A 21,867-nucleotide genomic window follows, 5' to 3' on the forward strand; every position below is an offset into this window, starting at 1 on the left:
TGTCAGCTTTAAGAAAATTGAGGTCTTGGACATTGCCACCAAAAAGTTTGAAGTCAATTTTTTTTAAATTTAAATTTATTTATTTTAATTGGAGGCTAATTACTTTACAATATTGTATTGGTTTTGTCATACATCAACATGAATCCACCACGGGTGTACATGTGTTCCCCATCCTGAACCCCCCTCCCACCTCCCTCCCCATACCATCAAAGTCAATTTTGCTTTCATAAAGTCATCTCAAGATAGTAAGCTGGCTATTTTGTTTTACCAAAAGAGGTTGTTGGAGGAGGGGGGAAAGGGGAAAACTGAGCACTTAATTTCAAAATACTTGTAACTTTTACCAATAATTTCACTTTATTGCATAAATGGTTTTACTTAGTGGCAGAAGTTACCTTTCTCCAAATGTCCTCATGCTTTGAACATGGCGATCACATCTTCTCCTTCAGAAAGTTACTTAGGCTTGCCGAGCCTTAATTTTTCTCATCTATAAAATAAAGGGGTAAAAGGGGTTCATCTGATACCTTCTCAAACTGAAACTCTGGCGTTTAGCTCTTTTTTCCTTGGGAACAATTTCCTGATCTGCTCTGTAGTAGCCTTTACCACATGTATCTCTCCCATCTCCCAAACCCAGGGAACCAAATGAGCTTCTCAGAGGAGACTGCTTTGCTTCCCTTCCTAATACCTATAATCCATTCCCTATCCAGCAGCCATATTTTGCCAACAGTATGTCAGATAAGATTACACACTCTCCATCCCCACTTGTGATTCAGTGGAATGCTAATACCCTCGGGATAAAATTCAAATTCCTTCCATAGCCCCTGCCTTCCTTTGCTTCTCTCCTTTGACCTTCTCTTCTCTCCTTTGCTCACTGTACTTCAGGTGTAATGTCATTTTAACTCATCCTTGAATCTGCCAATCTCAGTTCCATCTCAGGGGTTGGTCTTATAAGTCTCTGTTCCTAGAATACTTTTCCTCCAGATCTGGACAGTTCTTGTTCCCTCGCTCCACTTGGGCCTCTGCATGAGTCACTCATTCAAAGTGATTTCCTGACTTCCCTTTCCCTCCCCTATCTGAAATAGCATCCTACTCCCACCCTTCTACTTATGTTGATTTATTTTCTCTCCAGTTCTTGTCAATTTTTGGAATTATAGTAGATCATGTTATAAAGGCACTATGTTATATAATTAACATTTAATTTAATATAATTTAATGTAAATTATATTAGCATAGAGAGTAGCAAATAATAGAGACGCGATTGGTTTCTGTGGAATGAATGAGTAATTCTACTCTAATTCCCATATTAGCCATCTGTTTAACTTCGAGGCATATATGACAATAACTCACGCTGGCTATAGTATTTTGTTCTAAGCATCTTTTGTTCTAATGTATGGACAGTTTTTCTGTCCAATTTTTAAGCAGTTTGGAGATTCTGTGAACAGATATCCTTTCTTTTTGAACTCTCACAGTATCTCATTAGCTAATAGAATTGTAATAATATTTTCATAAGGGACCATATTTTATTTTTAAAAAACAGTCTTTTCTCACATTTTTAAAAGATTCAATTGGGATGTGGCAGAATTAACTTCTAAGATAATCTATAATGGGTAATAGATATAATTTAGGTTGCCAGATGGAAACACAAAACAATGTTCAGAAGTCAGGGTACAGACCCAGGATTTCTGAGCACCAAAGAATTGATGCTTTTGAACTGAGATGTTGGAGAAGACTCTTGAGAGTCCCTTGGACTGCAAGGAGATCTAACCGGTTCATCCTAAAGGAGATCAGTCCTGAATATTCATTAGAAGGACTGATGCTGAAGCTGAAACTCCAATACTTTGGCCCTCTGACATGAAGAACTGGAAAAGACACGGATGCTGGGAAAGATCAAAGGCAGGAGGAGACGGGAATGACAGAGGATGAGATGGTTGGATGGCATCCCCAACTCAATGGACATGAGTTTGAGCAAGCTCTGGGAGATAGTGAAGGACAGGGAAGCCTGGCGAGCTGCATTCCATGGGGTCGCAAAGAGTCAGACACGACTGAGCAACTGAACTGACTGACTGAGGTACTTTACCAATGACGTCTTTCCACCATGTGATCAAATTCATCCAGCTCAACCACTAGATTATAGTGATATGGTTCAGCCAAAAGACCACAGTCGGTTGGACAATGTGCTCCCAACTTACACAGAAAGCAGTTCATGGAAATCATTTCAGAATCTTCATCTATATTTGGTCCAAATTAGGAGATGAAGAACAAGAATCTGGGTCATCATGATAAAACTTAGGAGATGAAGCATTGAGAATCTTCTTGATATCTATGTTTACTAAAAGATAATAAGAATGCACAAGAGGGAATTCCCTGGTGGTCCAGTGGTTAAGAATCTGCCTTCCAATGTAGGGGACACAAGTTCAATCCCTGGTCGGGGAAGATCCCACATTCCATGGGGCAACTAAGCCTGAGCGCTGCAGCTGTGAAGCCCACGTGCCACAACTAAAGACAAGACTGCACATCACAATGAGGAGCCTGTGCACGGCGATAAAAGATATCAGGGCCACAACTAAGACCCGATGCAGCCAAATAAATAACTTTTAAAAAATGCACAAGTGTTTTTGTCACACCACTGTTTGTAAAATGGTCCATTACTGCCCATTAACAGTAGCCTGGGTAAATAGATTACAGTATATTCATGCAATAGATGACTATAACAAAAAAGAAGAGTGAATGATTTAACAATCACATGCAATAATATTAATACATCCTACACACATAATATTGAGAGAATAAAACACCAAACACATAGTCACAAGAGTGTGTCCTAAATGATTCTACTTATAAAATTCAAAAATAAGCAGAACTAATCCCTAATGTGAGGTCAGGAGAGTGGTTACCCCTGAGGAATTAGAGATTAGCAGGGGACATGAAAAAGCCATCTGGGGTGCTGCCAATGACCTAGTTCTGATTTTAAAGTCCTGGTTACATGGATGTGTTCACTTTACCAAAATCCATTCAGCCATATAGTCTGTGCATGTTCCTGTATTTATTTTATACTTCAATAAAATTTTACTTAAAAAATAACCCTTCTTCATGTGTTTAAGGGATTTTAAGCCAAGAAAATTACAAAAGGCTCTTTTGCAAGTACCCACAAATTGCTATGCCAACTTTTAAACCCATCCGAAGCATGTGTTGAAAAAATTTTGAATCTTTAGTTAAATCTCACAAAAAAGAACATATTTGATTCTGAAGATATCACATATCCTGAATTTTTCAAGAGAAAATGATTTGGTTTTCAGGATTTCAAGTCATGTATTTTCTAAAAGTTCACTTATTCCCTCCTGGCCATTCACCAAAATACAGTCATCAATCAATCAGTCAGTAACTGAATGAGAAGGCTGAGGATGTGTAGACACACATTTTGTCTTCTAGCTCAGGGTATGAAATGCCGAGAGAGAGTTCTGCGTCATGAGTACAGCTCAGTAGGGAGTTGGGAGGAGAAGGGCAGGAAACAGCTGTCAGAGTGCAATGAAGTAATCCCCAGAGGAAGTAACAGGGCAACATCTGAAAAAGGTGGCAGTTCAGATATTGCTCTCTAGTCAGTGTGTAACCAGCCCCTGAAGTTTACACACAGGTGAGTGGTTTATAAATCACACTATTTCAAGACTCCGCCTCTAGAAATAGAACAGTACATAACTGAATTAGTCTTATCACGGAGGACAACCAGAAAAAACTGGAAATATATATTTTAAAAATTAATAATAAAAGTCACTTGAAGGCATGAAAGAGTAAATAAGGTAGTAAAGAATTAACAAGTCAACATCCAGGGAAAACTAGAGAGGCCAACCATTATTTGGTGTCACTTTTTGCTGATATGGAAGATGCATCTGAGAAACTGTATAAAGGGATTTTTGCCAGGCTCACTGCATCAGGAAGATAAAACTTGAAACCAAAGTCACCAAGCTCTCATATATAATTTAGCTTTGAGTCACCTGGGGTGCCCAGATGATCTAAATTCCTAAATTGGATTAAGGTGGCCTCACAATGCTAGTGCTCTAGGCACATGAAAGAAAGAAATGAAATTCCTCTCACAACATCACAGGTCAAAAAAATCCCCACAGATATTTTTCCAAAGATAATGTCTTACATAAAATAAAATCAGATAAAAATAAAAGTCATTAAATAGAAGCATCAAAAATATCAGACCACATAAAGAAAACAATAGGGTCTCCTTATACATAAATATAAGAAACAGAGTTTACAACTGTTTGCTACATTGAAACAGATAAAAATTAAGATTGAAAAATTTAACGTAGAATTTTTAAAGATTCTTTAAAGAATAAATGAAAGTCTAGAACCTAAAGATACAATAGCCGAAGAAAAAAATTAATGGATGATTATAACAGCAGAACAGAGCAGAAGGAAGAATTTGTGAACTGGAAGATAGCTTGAGAGGGAAAACGAAGCATGGAAAGATAAAAGAGTAAATCACACTGTTTCACCAAGAGAAAAGCTGCTTTGAAACAAAGCCTTTCTCATTGCCCCATTCTATACACCAGCTCCTTTTCCACCATCATTATAACCAGAACCCTAAACTGATATGCTGCCTCTGTGTAACTTTTTCCCCTCACCAACACTACATTTTATGGAAATTTTAATTTGATTTGACTACAGTGAAAATATTCAAAGATGACAGACTTGGAAGGAAGTGGTTATAGGCTTCGTTCGTTCTAAAGATGATTTTTTTTGTCTTCACAAAAAATTCACAGGGTATTTTTTAAATGTTTAAGTGTAAATGTCTTTAGACTCATTAAAAAAAAAAAAAGAAACACTAGTTTCTTCTCCTTTTCGCTTCTGCTACCAAATGTGTGTCTGTGTGTGTGTATGTGTGTGTGTATGTGTGGGAACTATACCAAGTAGTTCCCCAATTCTTAGTGGACACTAAGTATCCTATAATTTAACTCAATTATGACCCTATCTGGAATTAGCACAGACCCCATAGGTTAAGGGCTAGTCCTACAAGACTGCAATCCACTTCAGAGGCCAACTGAAGGTCTGAGGTTGGCACTGTATTTCTGACCAACTAACTATAAATCAGAGGTTCCCAGTGACCCCTCCTCAAACTTAACAGGTTGTGAGAACTGCTCACAGATTTCAGGAAAGTGCTTTACTCACTATTATCCATTTTTTTAATATAAAGACTACAACAAAGAAATAGCAAAAGAGAAAAGATACGACAACACTCTGTTCCTCCAACTAAAACTGTCTTTGGAATAAAAAGCCACTGAGGCAAAACTCCAAACCACTTCTGATTCCACCACTCACTAAAAATCTTACAATAGTTAGAAAATATTGACTGTAAACATGAACCAAATTAGTGATGAAAAAGAATAAAAGAGATGTAAAGAACTCCATGCTAAAAATCCAGTCACATATAGTTAACAAGCACCTTGAAAAGAGACCATAAGTGTTACCCTCATAGAAAGCTTCCAGAAGGGGAAATAATTGTCCCTCCCTGAGATCATCTGCTTGCCCTCCCAACTCTAATTGAAATATTCATCCAAACCCCAGACAACCTGGTCTGAGAAACTGAGCCCCCAATCTCAGTGGCACCTGCTGGTTTAGCGTTGATGGTTCTCCATTAGCATCATCACTAACTGCTACAGGGCCTGTCTAAAACCACTTGGCAGTTCTCAGCCTTAGACTTTACATCTACAGAAGGGATGCAAACCGGGTGATTTCGATTCTAAAGGCGGCTTGGATCCTAAAATCTCACTTTTTAAAATGCAACATTCCATTTCATAACCCAGGTAGTGGTTACACAAATATTTACTTTATAATTATTCTTTAAACTGAACATATATGTTTTATACTACCTTCTAAATAAGCAATGTTTGAAAATGTGTTGAAAGGGAAAAAATCCTATCAGAGGAAGCCAGTCTCGTACCATTCTTGAATTCATAAACATTGGTGTGAAAATTGAATGCTAGAGGCAAAAAGCCAACAGCAGATAGAAGCTTGTAAAGTTCCTGAGGCTTCAAACCATTTCAGCGATAAGATACAATCTAAGAAAGTGGAATGAATGGGAACTTGCAGGGCAAGCTGGACTTTTATGAGCTCATAAAAGTTCCCACAATGGTCCTTGGAGAAAATTGAAATCCAAAGGTTGTTACTTAACAGCTGAATTTTCTCTTAGCCAAATGTGACCATGGATATGCATAGCATAGCCTAGGAAACAACTTTCTCCCAGTAGTGTACAATAAGGAGCATCTTAACATTCTCAAAATGACTTGGTTATAAGGCTTTTTCTTTGCAGCGTTTATTTCTTTTGCCAAGCACTGCACTGGAGTCACATATGTCTGCTTTCCAGGAGCTTGCAGACTCAGAAGGCTCTGTGTCACTCAGAATAAATTCCAAATTCCTAACTCCTCTCAACTAAGAACACCTCCACCACTGGCTTTCTGTCTTTATTTTAGCAAGCTCCCACCTTGGGGCCTTTGCACTTGCTGCATCTTCTACCAGGTTCTCTTCCCCACCTCTTTGCCTAGACCAGGTCCTTCTTTTTTTTTTTTTACATTTTTTGTTGTTGTTGTTGTTGTTTTGTTTTGTTTTGTTTTGTTTTACTTTATTTTGCTTTACAATACTGTATTGGTTTTGCCATACATTGACATGAATCCACCACAGGTGTACATGAGTTCCCAATCCTGAACCCCTCTCCCACCTCCCAACCCATATCATCTCTCTGGATCATCCCCATGCACCAGCCCCAAGCATCCTATATCCTGTATAGACTGGTGATTCGTTTCTTACCTGATAGTATACATGTTTCAATGCCATTCTCCCAAATCATCCCACCCTCTCCCTCTCCCTCTGAGTCCAAAAGTCCGCTATACACATCTGTGTCTCTTTTGCTGTCTTGCATACAGGGTTATCATTACCATCTTTCTAAATTCCATATATATGTGTTAGTATACTGTATTGGTGTTTTTCTTTCTGGCTTACTTCACTCTGTATAATCGGCTCCAGTTTCATCCAACTCATTATAACTGATTCAAATGTATTCTTTTTAATGGCTGAGTAATACTCCACTGTGTATATGTACCACAGCTTTCTTATCCATTCATCTGCTGATGGACATCTAGGTTGTTTCCATGTCCTGGCTATTATAAACAGTGCTGCGATGAACATTGGGGTACATGTGTCTCTTTCAATTCTGGTTTCCTCGGTGTGGATGCCCAGAAGTGGGATTGCTGGGCAGGTCCTTCTTAACATTCAGGTTTCAACTCAAATGTCAAAGATGCTTCTCTCGACCTCCCAATTTGAAAAAATTAATGTTCTAGTCATTCTCTAAATCAATTACCAAAGTAATGAACTTCCAATACTCAATGATTTTAAGTATTTTTTTTTTTAAACTAACTTATAGTCTTCCTTCTCTCAGTATAAAGTTCCATGCTATGTCCCAATGGCTGGATCAGTGCCCAACAGGTAAAAATTGCACATTAACTATTTTAAATTGCTATTATTATTGGTAAATATTTTGATACAAACTAAAATAAAGCTTTACATAATGGTTTTTAAGGTTCTGTTTAATTTTAAGATTTCCATGCTTCTAAATACTATCAAAGAGATCAAATCTTCATGGAATCAGAAGGTAGAGAAAGGGAGGATGAAGCCTGGTTGTGTCTGTCGTCTATGTCAGTTATGTGATAGAAGGAGTCACAGAAGTTGCTCTTGGTGTGACTGGGGATGCATCTGATTCTTCAAGGTAGAGAAGGAGAGAAGAGAATTCCAGGTCAAGTGCACAGCCTGAAAGGCACGAAGAGATAAGAACGCACATGTTGCTGGGACAGAGGATAAATGGACAGGAAGAGTCATTTGAGCATAGTCATGGAGGACTTTGGCCTTCCTTCTGTTGTCTGGAGGTGACAAGGATCAGGAAAATAAAATGACCTCACTTATCTTATGGAACTCTTCGTCTGAAAGTAGTAGGAAGAAGGGACTTCTGTGGGTATGAGCAGCAATGAATACCCTGGGATACAGATCAAAATGTGTGCGTGTGAGAGAGAGAGATTTGGACATTTTACTGGAGAGAAAAAACTTATAGTTTTCATCAAGGCTCTCAACATATGAGAAATAATAATAATTAATTAAAATATAAGCATTGATATAAAGGGAAAGTAAAAAGTATTCATTGAAGATAAAAAAAATCCAACAGAAGAAATATTTGCTTTCTTAAAGGTGATTTTCATGAGTAGTATGAAAGTGAAAGTGAAGTCGCTCAGTCGTGTCCAACTCTTTGTGACCCCGTGGACTGTAGCCCACCAGGCTCCTCCCTCCATGGGATTCTCCAGGCAAGAGTACTGGAGTGGGTTGCCATTTCCCTCTCCAGGGGATCTTCCTGACGCAGGGATTGAACCTGGGTCTCCTGCATTTCAGGCAGATGCTTTAACCTCTAAGCCACCAGGGAAGCCCATGAGTAGTTAAGCCCCCCATTAATTGAGTCTTCACACTTTTGGGAAATGCTTATGTCATAAACATTCAGGTAGATTGCATGTTTCTAGAAGACAGAGAAGGGCAATTTTTACTGACAATGTAGGAAAAGCTTAAACCACACCATATAAGACAGTAATTGCTTGAAGTTAGAAATAGGGGCAAATTTAGGTCTAACAAGCTAAGACAGAAAAAAATTAAAAGAAAAGGAGAAAGGTACAAACTATATTTGGATGTGTTCTACGTGGTTCTTGTGTCTGCCTCAATCATCAGTTTTGTTGTGGTAGGGGGCTTCTCCTCCGTGCTGAGCAGTTCCTCCCATACCCCTATATGCCAATGGTCAGTTCTTTGGTAATCCTTGAACCAGCTCTCTGCTGATGTAATTAACAAAACTGCTTGCTCTAAGTTTAAAACAGAGTTAACCCACCTACCTGTTATAATAATACTATTATAGCCCGGTAGAAACGGCCACAAAGTAGAAAAGAATGGGATCTTAACAATGAAGTTGAGGAAAGAAGAATTAAAATGAGATGGGGGCCAACAGGAAAACCATTCAAGTCAAACCAACAGTCACCTCTCCACGGGGATCAACTGGGGGAAAACCGAGGTCAGATGAGGACACTGGCAAGAGGAGCCAACAGGCAGAGGAGTCAGATGGCCCCGTCCTTGTAGAAGCTATGCACAACCCTCTGAAGAGGGGGAAGCTAGATTATAGGAATTGGCTCCAAGTCAGTAGGAAGAACTTGCAGGAGCCAGGAGGCTGAAAAATGTCTGCCATCTGGAGAAACTGGAGGAAGGAGAATTGGAAGTCATGCCGATCAGGGGTGGGGACTCAAGCAGAAAGAAAGACTATTTTGCAGGGATGCCTCGGGTGGGGGTTGATGTCCTCACAGTGCTCTAAGTCCAGGATGCAACCTTCAGTTTGAGAGCTAGGAGAGTCAGCAATACAAGAAAGTCATTTCCTTTTCACATCCAGATACATCTATATTTTGAACTTGACATTTAGGAAAACTGTCTTTAAATATGTAAATGTAGTACTTCATATGTGATCTTTAAAAAAAAAAAGCATTAAATCTCCAAAATCATTAACCACAAATTTACAAAGTACAATTAATTTGAGTTTTTTAAGGGTAAAAGGAAAAGATACGAGATCTCTCCGAATAGAGAATTTCTTCTTGGAGAAGCAAAACAAAACAAAATAGAAGTCACTGAAATACTGGCAGGGCCTGAGAAGCAAAAGTTAGTCATGGTTATTGGTACAGGCTTTTGAATGAGACCAGGTGAGATCAGATCCTGGCCCCACCATTTCCAATTATGAGTTCTTATGCATCATAAACTCTGTAAACCTCAATTTCCTTCACCATATAACGGGGGAATAGCACATCAAAAATTTATTATGAGAATTAAAATTCAAAATAATAATGTACATAAATTATTTAGCACAATTCCTGGCATATTTTGAGAGCTGAATAATTATTATCTCTCATTCCCATCTGGAAATGGTCAGTTTTCATTCCAGTCCCAAAGAGGGGCAATGCCAAAGAGTGCTCAAACTATCATACAATTGTGCTCATTTCACAGGCTAGCATTTAGAAAAATGGATTCAGAAAAGGCAGAGGAACCAGAGATCAAAATGCCAACATCCACTGGATCACATAAAAAGCAAGGGAATTCCAGAAAAACATCTACTTCTGCTTCATTGACTATGCTAAAGCCTTTGACTATACAGATCACAACAAACTGTGGAAAATTCTTAAAGAGATGGGAATACCAGACCACCTTACTTGCCTCCTGAGAAATCTATATTCGGGTGAAGAAGCAACAGCTAGGACTGGACATGGAACAACAAAACTGGGAGAGGAGTACATCAAGGCTGTATTTTGTCACCCTGTTTATTTAACTTCTATGCAGAGTACATCATGCAAAATGCCAGATGGATGAACCACATGTTGGAATCAAGATTGCTAGGAGAAATATCAACAACCTCAGATACACAGATGATACCACTCCAATGGCAGAGGAACTAAAGAACCTCTTGCTGAGGGTGAAAGAGAGAGTTAAAAAGCCAGCTTAAAACTCAATATTCAAAAAACTAAAATCATGGCATCTGGTCCTAACACTTCATGGCAAATAGATGGGGAAAAGTTGGAAACAGTGGCAAATTTTATTTTCTTGGGCTCCAAAATCACTATGGATGGTGACTGCAGTCACAAAATTAAAAGACATTTGCACCTTGGAAGAAAAGCTATGACAAACCTAGACAGCATATTGAAAAGTAGAGACATCACTTTGCCGACCAAGTTCTATAGAGCCAAAGCTATGTTTTTTCCAGTAGTCATCTATGGATATGAGAGTTGGACCAGAAGGAAGGCTGAGCACCAAAGAACTGATGTTTTCAAATTATGGTGCTGGAGAAGACTCTTGAGAGTCCTTTGGACTGCAAGGAGATACAACCAGTCCATCCTACAGGAAATCAATCCTGAATATTCATTGGAAGGACCGATGCTAAAGCTGAAGCTCCAACACTTTGGCCACCTAACACAAAGAACCAACTCATTCGAAAAGACCCTGATGCTAGAAAGATTAAGGGCAGAAGGAGAAAGGGGCACCAGAGGATGGCATCCTTGAATCGATGGACATGAGTCTGAGCAAACGCCAGGAGATAGTGAAGGACAGGGAAGCCTAGTGGGCTGCAATCCATGGGGTCACAAAGAGTTGGATACAGCTTAGTGACTAAACAACATCATCCCCATCATCACTATTATTAGTTAATTAGAGAGAGCTTCCAAACTTATTCATGAACAGTACTGATTAGTATTGGAATCATCCACACAGACAAAGAGAACAAACTTGTTGTTGCCAAGGGGGAGAGAGGCTGGGGGAGGAATGGCTTGGGAGTATGGGATTATCAGATGCAAACTATTATATACAGAAGAGATAAACAACAAGATTCTACTGTATAGCACAGGGAACTATATTCAATATCCTATGATAAGCCATAATAGAAAATATTTAAAAGAATATATATGTATATAATAGAATCACTTTGCTGTACAGCAGAAATTAACACAACATTGTAAATCAACTCTACTTCAATAAAATAAATTTTTAAAAAAATGATTGAAGCTGGGGATGGGAGGGAGGCTCAGGAGGTAGGGGATATATATACGTATACATATATGCTTGAATTAGCTATGTATATACATATATATATAGCTGATTCACATTGTACAGCAGAAACTAACACAGCATTGTAAAGCAATTATCCTACAATTAAAAATAAATTTAAAAAAATTTTTTAAAGTATTGAAGTCATCCGTCTTCTATTGACTTGCTGTATGGAATTTCACTGAATGATTCAGCTGTAAAAAGAGAAGAAGATCCATGTACAGGGTGAATGTTAAGAATTTAGATCATAGACATTGTTATTATCAACACTGCAGTGGCAGACATGGGGACTGAGTTCTCGTGTCGACTCAGCTGTGAAGTCACAAGCCGCACATCTGTGCTAGGCTTCTATTTCTTCATTAGTAAACACACACGGTTGAACCGCACAGAGTACAAGGTTCACTTGAATTCGAAAATTCTTTGATTCTGCAGCTGCTGTTTCAACTGCAGCACTTGTGAATTAAAAACAATTTATCTCCGCTTTGCCTATATCAGTCTACGGCTAAGGATACTGAAAATGCAAAGTGTGTGAGTATGGAACCTTCACAGGTAAGGGATGAGTTGCCCTTCTCAGCCCAGCCTGTCTTTTCACAACAGCCATTTTGTTCTGCACTTGGCTGGCTGCCTCTTCAGTAATTTTCTGCAGCAAGCTCCCTCCTTACCCCAGCCAGCAAGAAGAAAATAAATTTGCCCAGCAGTCCCAGGCTTCTCTTCGGATGTTGCAGGACCAAGCACGCCAGGCATTTCACTGTTAATTATCAGCAGCCTGGCTGCTGTGGCCCCTTGCTGTGCCAATCTGAGAGATGAGACGCTTTACACTGCTTATTAGGCTCAGCTAAATAAATATTACCCAGCATTAGTGTTGTCAGAGATACAGTCTGAATTCAGCTCCCTGGAGTGGTGACTGGTACCCAGGCTTTGCACCATCACTTTTCTTTCCTGGCCTCCCTCTTTCACTCCACCTCTGTTGATTTCTTTCTCTCCTTCTTGGACATTCAGCCGGATTCATTAAGGGGCTGAAAGATAATATCACTGAATTTAACTCCTTTAAGTTTATCAAACACCTGTACTATTAGATTTAAAGACCTCAGTAATAATCACCTCCTATTCTTGTCTCAACAGACTAAACTTCCCAGTCAGGTGTTCTGAGTTAGAGTCACCATTCTCACTCCTTCCAAAAACTCAGGAATTTTGATAGACTTAAGTCCCCTGGCTGCAATGGTTGTTTTAAAGGTGGGACTATGACCCCAATAATGGCAATCATAGCCCAAAAGACTTAATTATAGAACTTATTTAAGCTCTTTATAAAACAGACTTTCTCTTCTTGGCTGGATGTTAAAGACAAAAAATATAGCTACTGTTAACTATTTTGCAACCATGAGGGTAGCAACTACTGAGAATTTAGCCAACACAGAGAAAGTGCCACAAAGAAATAGAGGAGAAAATAACCCCATGCCTGGCAAAATCATTGAGGAGCCTGGTTTAAGCTTCATTCCAATTTTTGGCCATTTCAGTTCTGAATCATTTGGCTCCTTTATCATTTAACTTTGAGGGAGGAAGTCTGATACTTTCATCCACATGTATCTATTTGTTGTATGTGGTCTCCTTGATGTGCCTATTTGCAGCAAGTACAGGTACAGCCCTGCGCATATTCCTTTAGCTCTTAACGTAATAAAGCTCTCCTACCTGAATTTCTGGGCTCCCCAGGAGGCTCCGCGGTAAAGAATCCGCCCAGTCAGACGTGACTGATGCACATGAATCTCTACTCCTGAGGGTGTATTCTAGTGCTTCCGCCTTAGAACTAGTCAGGCCCATGGTGGCTTAGCCGCTAGGTCGCGTCCAACTCTTGCTACCCCATGCACTGTAGCCAGCCAGGCTCCTCTGTCCATGGGGTTTTTCAAGCAAGAATAGTGGAGTGGGTTGCCATTTCCTTCTCCAGGGGAGCTTCCTGACCCAGGGATCCAACCCGGGTCTCCTGCATTGGCAGGCAGATTCTTATCACTGAACCACCAGGGAAGCCCCTGTTGAGTAATTTACATACATTTGGAGCAGCCCTCAGATAATAACTGACAGGGATTCATGGATAAATACCCCAGCCTCCTGGCTCCCTTTGGATAACTAACTCAGACGAATTCTCAACATGGGCCCTCAGAGTCCCTCAGTGGGATGAACCTAATCTGACCCTGCTTCCCTGTCCCTGCCCCGCCTCCTCCTTATGGGCTTGTTGGCATCACCCTCCAACTCAACTACTTGCACTTGGGTCCCTGTGAGCAGCACCTAACAGCAGCAAACTAGAGCTACACTGGCCCACAAGAATTTATAAAAGCAACACCTACTTAGAACTTTTAAAATGCACCCCACAAATTATTTAGCTTATCACAATTTTCCTCTTTCCATCCCCAAAGAGACTGATGTATACACAGACCATCTGACACTGACGCAGTCTAGAAAACAGCTATGAGTTCAAAGCCCAGTAAACCAATGCATTGTTTCTTGTCATTGCTGGCCAAACAGGGTGATGCACTAGATGGAAGATTTTAGGAAAGAGAGAGAGGTAAAAGCAAAAACAAGCCAAGCTGCGGAGGATGCTCATTAATCCCCAGGCACCTGCAGTGGCAGTGAGGTGTCTAGATGCATCCACAGGGAGAATCAAGCCACTGAGGTTATTAATTTTGTGTTCCTGGAAAATGAGCAACACAGACATGTTTACTCTCTGGACACACTCCCTTTTCTGCATAGTCTCTCTCCCAGTTTCTAAATGCCCCTTGCTAAGGAAAACATCACCAGGCCTGGGGGCTTTGCCAAAAATGTGCCTTTGGACTCCAAACGGTACCTGTTGGGTGAAAAATGCACTTTGAAATAATGCCCTCTGACTACTGTCACTAATGGGTTGATGCCTATTATTTACATGAAAAATGTTAAGATGCAGACTCCTTTGTCTTACTTTTGTTTGGAGCATTTAAACCAAAACACTCCCTCTCATGCCAATGGGAAAAGGTCCGCTTCTCCTTCTGTGTTCCTTTCCATCTTCTAATCCTAGATTCTTGCCAAAGAACACATATGGCCGCCAGGGCTTGCGCTGAGCCCTGTGCAGTCCCGTTTCCCTCCTACTAGAAAGCACAATCATGAGGTGGAGGAGGTAAAATAGTTCCCCTTTCTCATTTTATCAGTGAGGACAGGGAAGGCATCAAAGTCTCAGATGACAAAGCTGGGTGGGACTTGAAGGACATCTGGTCAATTCACCCCTGCCACAGAGGAGGAAACTAGGGCACAGGTCCATGAAAGGCTTAATTCAAGACTTCATAGCCGGTCAGGGACAAAGCTGAGGCTGGGACTAAGGGATCTTGACTCCATCAACTGCCCCTCCTCCCCATACCAAGTTCATTAAGCTTCATGCGCACATTTGTTTTATCTTAAGCTCACATTTCAACCTACCTTATCTTGGATCCAGTGTGGGTAGGGTGTTTCTTAGAAAATCAGAGATTACACCATTCCATTTAGGGGTCTTGCCTAAATAACTGCACTAAGGAGAAACCCTCTAAGCAATGAATTTTGTCACAGGAGATCACTAGAAATACCCTATGGCCTTCCCTTCTCTCTCCAGATACAGCATGAAAAGTCAGATTACACTGAAGATCCAACCTAGGTGTGTTTGGGACGACGCTCATTCCTAGTCTCAAACCTCTTCTTGGGCCTGAGCCCAGGTATTGGTGTGACCAGGAAAATGCCAGAGGCCATATGGACACCCCAGGCCACCTCCCGGATGAGGCTGGATGGCACACCTAGGAACCAGCTCGCTCCAAGACATAGAACAGATGGCCTCCCAGATCCGAATATGCAGAATGTAGATGGCGAAGGTTGTTAAACAAGTATGTATTTTTAGGTGGACTCATGAACATCAAGGATTTTATAACTGAAGTGAAAGCCAAGCAAAGGAAACCACAAGATACTGTTGAAAGCTGCGCATTACTCTGTATTAGTTGGCACTGCCTCCCACGGCATGCTCCAACCTCCATTAAAAACCACTGAAAAATAACCAGGAAGAAATTAAATAACAATCACAAGAAAGGACATTGGTTTCAGAATTCCGTACTGGGAGACCCTCAGAGGACACTGATGGCCACGCTGCTGTTCAGAAACACAAGAAGTGGGCTGAATTTTCCCTTGGCTTCACCACTTCGTTTCATGCTCCTTTCCTGATAGTCCCACCCTGACTACCCCGCCTCATCTCAGACTACTTATGCTACATTCTGGCTGCACCAGGAACAAGGCCTAAGGAGCGCAATAACAGTGCAAGTCAAAAAAAAACAAAAAACAAAAAACAATGCAAGTTGCTGAATCAGTGGAATTGAATAAGAGGATGGACTTCTAAAAATCTCCAGTACAAACAGGCCCCATATCAGGAAGCTTTGGGCACTTTGCTCATTAATAATGTTTCCTTGCTGTGCAGTTATTTCCACCTTGCAGAACACTTTCATACTTATGATCTCATTTAATTTTGACTTTTATAACAACCCTATGAAATAAGTAGAGAATGATTACTCTCAGTTTATAGATGAGGAAACAGCACCTGGAGCATGCCACTCAGAGATGTACAGAGAAGTGGTACCACTAGAACTTGAACTGAAGACTCTGATTCCATGTCTAGGATTGCGGTTGCCAATGAATCAACAGCCAAAAGGGCTTTCACTGGAGGAGAATTCCAACTGCTGCTAGAACAGCCTAATCCATGTATTAACTGATTTTAATGAGTTAGAATATCAGGGGGTAGAATACAATGATATTCCCATCTCCTGGAAACATTCCATATACAGAAACTAGATTCTAATTTATGCATTATTGATCCTCCCTGTTTTGCCTCTCACTGTATGCAGGACCTTTGGTACTTCCTCCCTCTAGAGACAGAATTCCTTCCCCTTTATTGATGAGTGGTTCAGCAATGTGAGTCGCTTCACCCAATGAAACAGGAGCAAATGTGATGTGATGAAGACTCAAAATGAACTTGCTTAGTTGAGTTTGACCTCTGGTGCTCTTACTATCTACACACTGAACCAAGACCACCTGAACACACCCTAGATTATCCAACCTCCATCCAACCAGTGATGCATAGTATAGAAAAAAAAAAAAAAAGATTTGAAATGATTGAGTTTGGGGCTGATTTGTCATATAGCAATAGCTGACTGAGACACTACCTTCCTTTCATCTTCCTACCTTCAATTCAATGCAAATGGGTTTACCATTTGTTATCATTACTCTGTTTCTCTCCAGTCAGTGAATCACCTTCTCTTCTTAAGTCCTAGATGAGCAGAAGCTTCAGTATCAGGATCTGTATCATCATAGGATTATTTATGAGAAGCAATTATTGAGTTGGCCAAAAAGTCCTATAACATCTTACAGAAAAACCCAAAAGAACATTTTGATCAACCCAATGTTAAGGACCCAAATAAAAATAAAGTAAGTGAAGTGAGAACCCCATAGGCACCAGATACATATTCAATGAGTGATGAAAAACTTTGGTCATTTGAAGGCTATTTTATATGATAGAGAAAACACATTGTCTTTAGACAATATTTTCTATGGTGCTTTTCACTTGGTGCTTGGTGTGCTAGGAAGCCAGACTGCCTACCCACTAGTGGCTTATTGACTAAAACAGATAATACAGAGGGGGGTGTGTTAGTCACTCAGTCGTGTCTAACTGTTTGCAAGCCTGTGGACTGTAGCTTGTCAGGCTCCTGTCCATGGAATTCTCCAGATGAGAATACTGGTGTGGGTTACCATTCACTTCTCCAGGGGATCCTCCCAATCCAGGGATCGAACCTAGGTCTTCTGCATTTGGGGCAGATTCTTTACCATCTGAGCCACCAGGAAAGCCTAATACAGAGGAGGCAACACATGGAAAACATAGAATAAGTGTTTCATAAATTGATAACAAGAGAGTAAATTTAAATATTTTACTTGGTTTGAATCAGTCATTTTGGCTTTGTTGGATGCATCATCAAAGCCTCAGAAAACCCAGTTCTTCTGACTCCCTAGAAACCTGCATCAGGCTTCCAACTATAGAAAACTGCATGCTTTTCTTGGTATTCAGGAGTTTAAAATCCCCTACTTCTCTAATCAACTGCTCCAAGCTAAGATGGGGTAAGGAGCAGAGGAGGGGTAGGGTATACCAATAGCAGCACACTACAAGAAGGATGTAATTATTCATGAGGTATCTGGGGACAGTGTCCTGGAAATGATGGAAAGACCATGTCTAACACCTGGTCCTCACTTAAGAACATTTGCTAAATTGAAGATGTGAGGAGGACAGGATCTAGACCCTGCCCCACCCATCCTTCCAGCTTTCCATTCTCAGTTGCATGCCAGTTTGATCAGATAGTATCCACTGTCTGGTCCCTCCAGCTCTCACCGGTCCAGCCCCATGATTTATCTGTTACATACTTCCACACTTCTATAATTCTATACTGATCACTTCCCCACCCCCATCCGGGCACAGTGACCTTGACACTTGAAGATTTTTCATTTTTGCTCTCAACTCCTTTCTTAATGTGCTCTAGTGCTCTGTATTTTGTACACAGCCGCCACCCTGACTGCAACTGCAGAAAGATGGACTTTTATCCTCAGTTTTATTTTTAATGTTCTTTCTAACAGCATCATGCTGGGCACTGAAGTACCCAGGGTTATACCACCTATAAAGCACTTTATTCTACAGTAACTCATCTGACCTTCACTGCAGAGCTCTCAGGTAGATAGTACAACCCTACCTGTTCAAATGAGGACTTGAAGATACAAAGAGGGTCACAGAGCTGGGATACAGAGCAAACAAGATGCAAGCCCAGTTTTCCTGTCTCCAACTCTGGGACTTCTTTGCATCATGCTATTTTAAAAAGTACTAGCACTGCTGATATTCTTGGATATCCTTGATAATATTCCAATTTAAAAGAAAAAAAATAAAACAATTGCTAAGAAAAGAACTAGATGGTATGACACACACACAAAAAAAATGGCCGCAAGAAGCCTGAACCACTTAGAATGCCCATCTTTGCCCAAATGACCATTAGCAGTATTCTAATGATTTGATACAGATCTTAGGATTCTGGTTTCAGTCTGCAGGACTCTCTCTTTCAAAAATAACTCCAGACTAAATGGGTAGGATGAGAGTCAGTAAAGGCCCTATATTCTTTAAAGCTCAGCTTCCAACCAAGCCTTCAAAGGTAGCTAAATAAGAAATGTCAGGAAAGACCAAAAATTGGCACAGCATCACGAATCACTCAACATCTACTGGAACCTCCTACTTAAAGTAATAGCTGCATTCCAGAGTAACGGGGCACTTGGGGTTTTTTAAGGATCCTAGAAATTCCATCTTGAGAAGATATCCAGCTTATTCAGTAGCCATTGTCCAATCTGATTTCATTTGAGATCATTTCCAAATAACCAGCCTGAGTCTGAGATACCAGAAAAGTTCTAGGTCAGGAAAGTGACCAGGGCTCATCTTCTAGCTGTTTCTCTAACTGTGAAGTTGAACAAATTCCTCGGTGGATCCTGACCTCATTCCTTCCACAAATATTTATTTGAACCCCTACAGTGTGCCAAGCACCGGAAGTAGAACAGCCCAACAGACAAAGATCTTGTCCCCAGGGGACTCGCTTTTTAGGGGAGATGCTTGATAAGCACATAAGTAAGCATACAATGTGCTCAGTCATTCAGTTGACAGTATGCGGGACGACCCTGCTGGGAGTGCACCTGCTGTGTTCAAGGACCAGGGAGGAGCCCGGTGTGGCCTGAGCAGAAGGAGCAAGGGGAAAGAGGGGACGGGAAGGAGGCAAATGTAACAGGGGCCTGATCTCAGAGGGCCTTTAGGCTTGGTAATGACTTGGGATGGGAAGTCACAGGAGGGGTCTGTGACAGTACAATCTGACTTGGGTGGCAGGAGCATGACTTCGGCCACTCTATGGAGGAAAAATAGCTTTCTGCTCCTTGGAAGCAAACTGCTACAGATAAGAGGCACAGAAGTTTCCACTGGCCCTCTGTGAGCTGAGATCCCAAATCATAGGCTTTACTGAACAAGTCACTGCCCATCTTGGTGGAAGCACCTCTAAATTGGGGCAGCTCTTTCATCCCAGAGGCCCGGGGCAGTGCCAGTCCTCTGCCTTTAGCCTATGGAGGAAGGACAGATTCCAGCTAGCAGGAGCTCCTGGGGGACCTGGTGACCTCCCTGCCACCCGTGGAGCTCAAGGTGGCTTTTTGGAGTTGCCCCTTTGGGTAGTTACTAACAGAAATGACCTCATTTCCAACCTGCCTCCAGGCTTTCTTTCCAAAAGTCATCTGGAAAGGCCAGTGGGGTTAAGGCATTTGCCTTTGGCCCAGCAGAGGGATTATTCTGTGGAGACACAAGGCTTCAGGATTTTATTTCCCTTTCTAGGTCACCTGCTTGCTGCGAATTCACTCAAATACGCAGTTAGATATTTTTAGGGATATACATTTTAAGTGCATTTCTACTCTCCTGCAAAAATTCCAGCTTGGCTTGGAGCAGGGTCCCTCTCTTTGAGCCTTAGAGAACCACCAGGCCTCTGGCATCCCATCGTTCCTTCTGGAACCAGCCCTCTGCACCACCGCGTCGCAGCCACTCCAAGAACCCTGAGTCATTTCACGGGTTCTGTTTCCCCGCTTTCCCCGGCAACGTTCCCGATGCCAAGGAGCGCGGCAACCCCGCGATCGCCCCGCTCCAGCCGCGCGAGCACCCGTCCTCTCGGCTCCCTCCTGCCGCCGCGACCCTGGGCTGGTGCCAGCGGCGGGCGGGCGCGGGGAGCCAGGCGCCGGGGGAGGGCGGAGGCGCGGCGCGGGCGGCGCCGAGTTGAGCGCCGGGATTCGCCCGCGCGCGGGCGGGGAGGCGGACTCCTGACTCACCGCGGTCCCCGCGGGGCTGCAGCCCGGCCTCCTCCGCCCGCTGCCATCTGCGGCGGCGGGAGGCGCCGGCCCGGCCTTCCCGGGGTCGGGCGTCCTCCCGGGGGCTTCGCGAGCACCCCGCGCTCGCTTCCGCGGGCGCCCTCGGGGCGCGGCACCGTCACTGTTTGTTTATTTCCACGCCCGCCCCGGTAGACTCCGCCGGGGCAGAGCTTTCGCCCACCCTCTGATGAATTCGGGGCCCTAGCGCTTGGCACCGCGCCTGGCACGTCATCACGACTTGGGGGATCAGTAAACAGCAGTGGAAGGAAGGGGAAAGGAGGGGGAGGAGAGAGACAGGGCGGGAGAGAGGGGCGCAAAAGGAAGGGCTTTGAGCTTCCGGGCCTGCAGAAGCCCAGACGTCTCCCTCTGTGACTCTGGGGTTAAAGCCAGAGACGCCACAGGGGTTGCGGGGGCTGGACTTGGCCGCCCCTCACACACTCGGGGCTTCGTCCTCGTCCTCGAAGTTTATGTTCCTAGAGTGACAGGGACATGATCAGGAGGGAAGGAAAGGACAAGGAGAAAAGGGGGCGTCTCCTGCTCTTAAAAATGAGGGCGCCATAAACACTCCGTTGCCCCCAAAGCAAAGCAGGCTGGTGGCCCCTCCCTTACTATCATAATCACAAAGTTTGCAGAGCTGGAGGATTCTCAGACACATCTAGGACCCCTTATTACAGATAAGGAGAGTGAGACTCAGGGAGGCACTCATGTACTCAAGTCGAGGAAGACACCACAGGAACTATGGTGCTGGGGCTAGGATGTCCCTTACCCTACCTACTGAGCCCACCGCCTCTCTCTGAGCTTTCTCCTCTCTTGTTTTCCCCAAAATGAAAGTTCTGAAAGAAGCCTCGCAGTGTAGTTTTGGATGCAGATACCCAGGCAACCAACAGTCTCTGACCACCTCTGCCCCCAGCTCAGCAGGCAGAGCGGCTGCCAGAGGTTGCCTGACAACAAGCTTTCTGGGGCAGCTCTGTGCTCCGGGAGGTGTGTCTTTTGCAGTTCCAAAAACAGATTCTGCCATCTCATCCCCACATTTGCAGTCTCCAGTTGGCTTCTTCTGATTGGCCAGAACTTTTCCTCACTAGAACGATGAGGAGAATTTGCCTCCTCCAACCAGCTGGGAGAAACATTCTGCAGCAAGAAAGGTGGGAATGACGTCCCACCCCCTCTGATGGGGACCAGGGAGACAGGTGCCTATTCCACAGGCTGAGTTATGCCAGCGACTCTCAAGGGTCTCTGCACCTGACCCTGGAGGTAGGAGGCCTCTGACAGGGT

At 42.5% G+C, this 21,867-nt stretch overlaps 1 long non-coding RNA gene and 1 other non-coding gene across 2 annotated transcripts in view; both read right to left on the minus strand.

Annotated features, from left to right (window-relative positions):
- Positions 1–20,751, minus strand: part of LOC102181967 — a 76,657-nt gene extending 55,906 nt beyond the window's left edge. The window contains exons 1-2 of the long non-coding RNA XR_001918983.1: positions 20,557–20,751; positions 393–484 (exon numbers count right to left, since the gene is read on the minus strand). This is a non-coding gene — a long non-coding RNA (uncharacterized LOC102181967). The remainder of the gene's footprint in view (positions 1–392; positions 485–20,556) is intronic.
- On the minus strand, positions 8,389–8,461 carry TRNAF-GAA. Its single transcript has one exon. It is a non-coding gene; the product is annotated as a tRNA-Phe (tRNA).

This window comes from Capra hircus, chromosome 13 (assembly GCF_001704415.2).
Source record: "Capra hircus breed San Clemente chromosome 13, ASM170441v1, whole genome shotgun sequence".
Classification (NCBI taxonomy): domain Eukaryota; kingdom Metazoa; phylum Chordata; class Mammalia; order Artiodactyla; family Bovidae; genus Capra; species Capra hircus.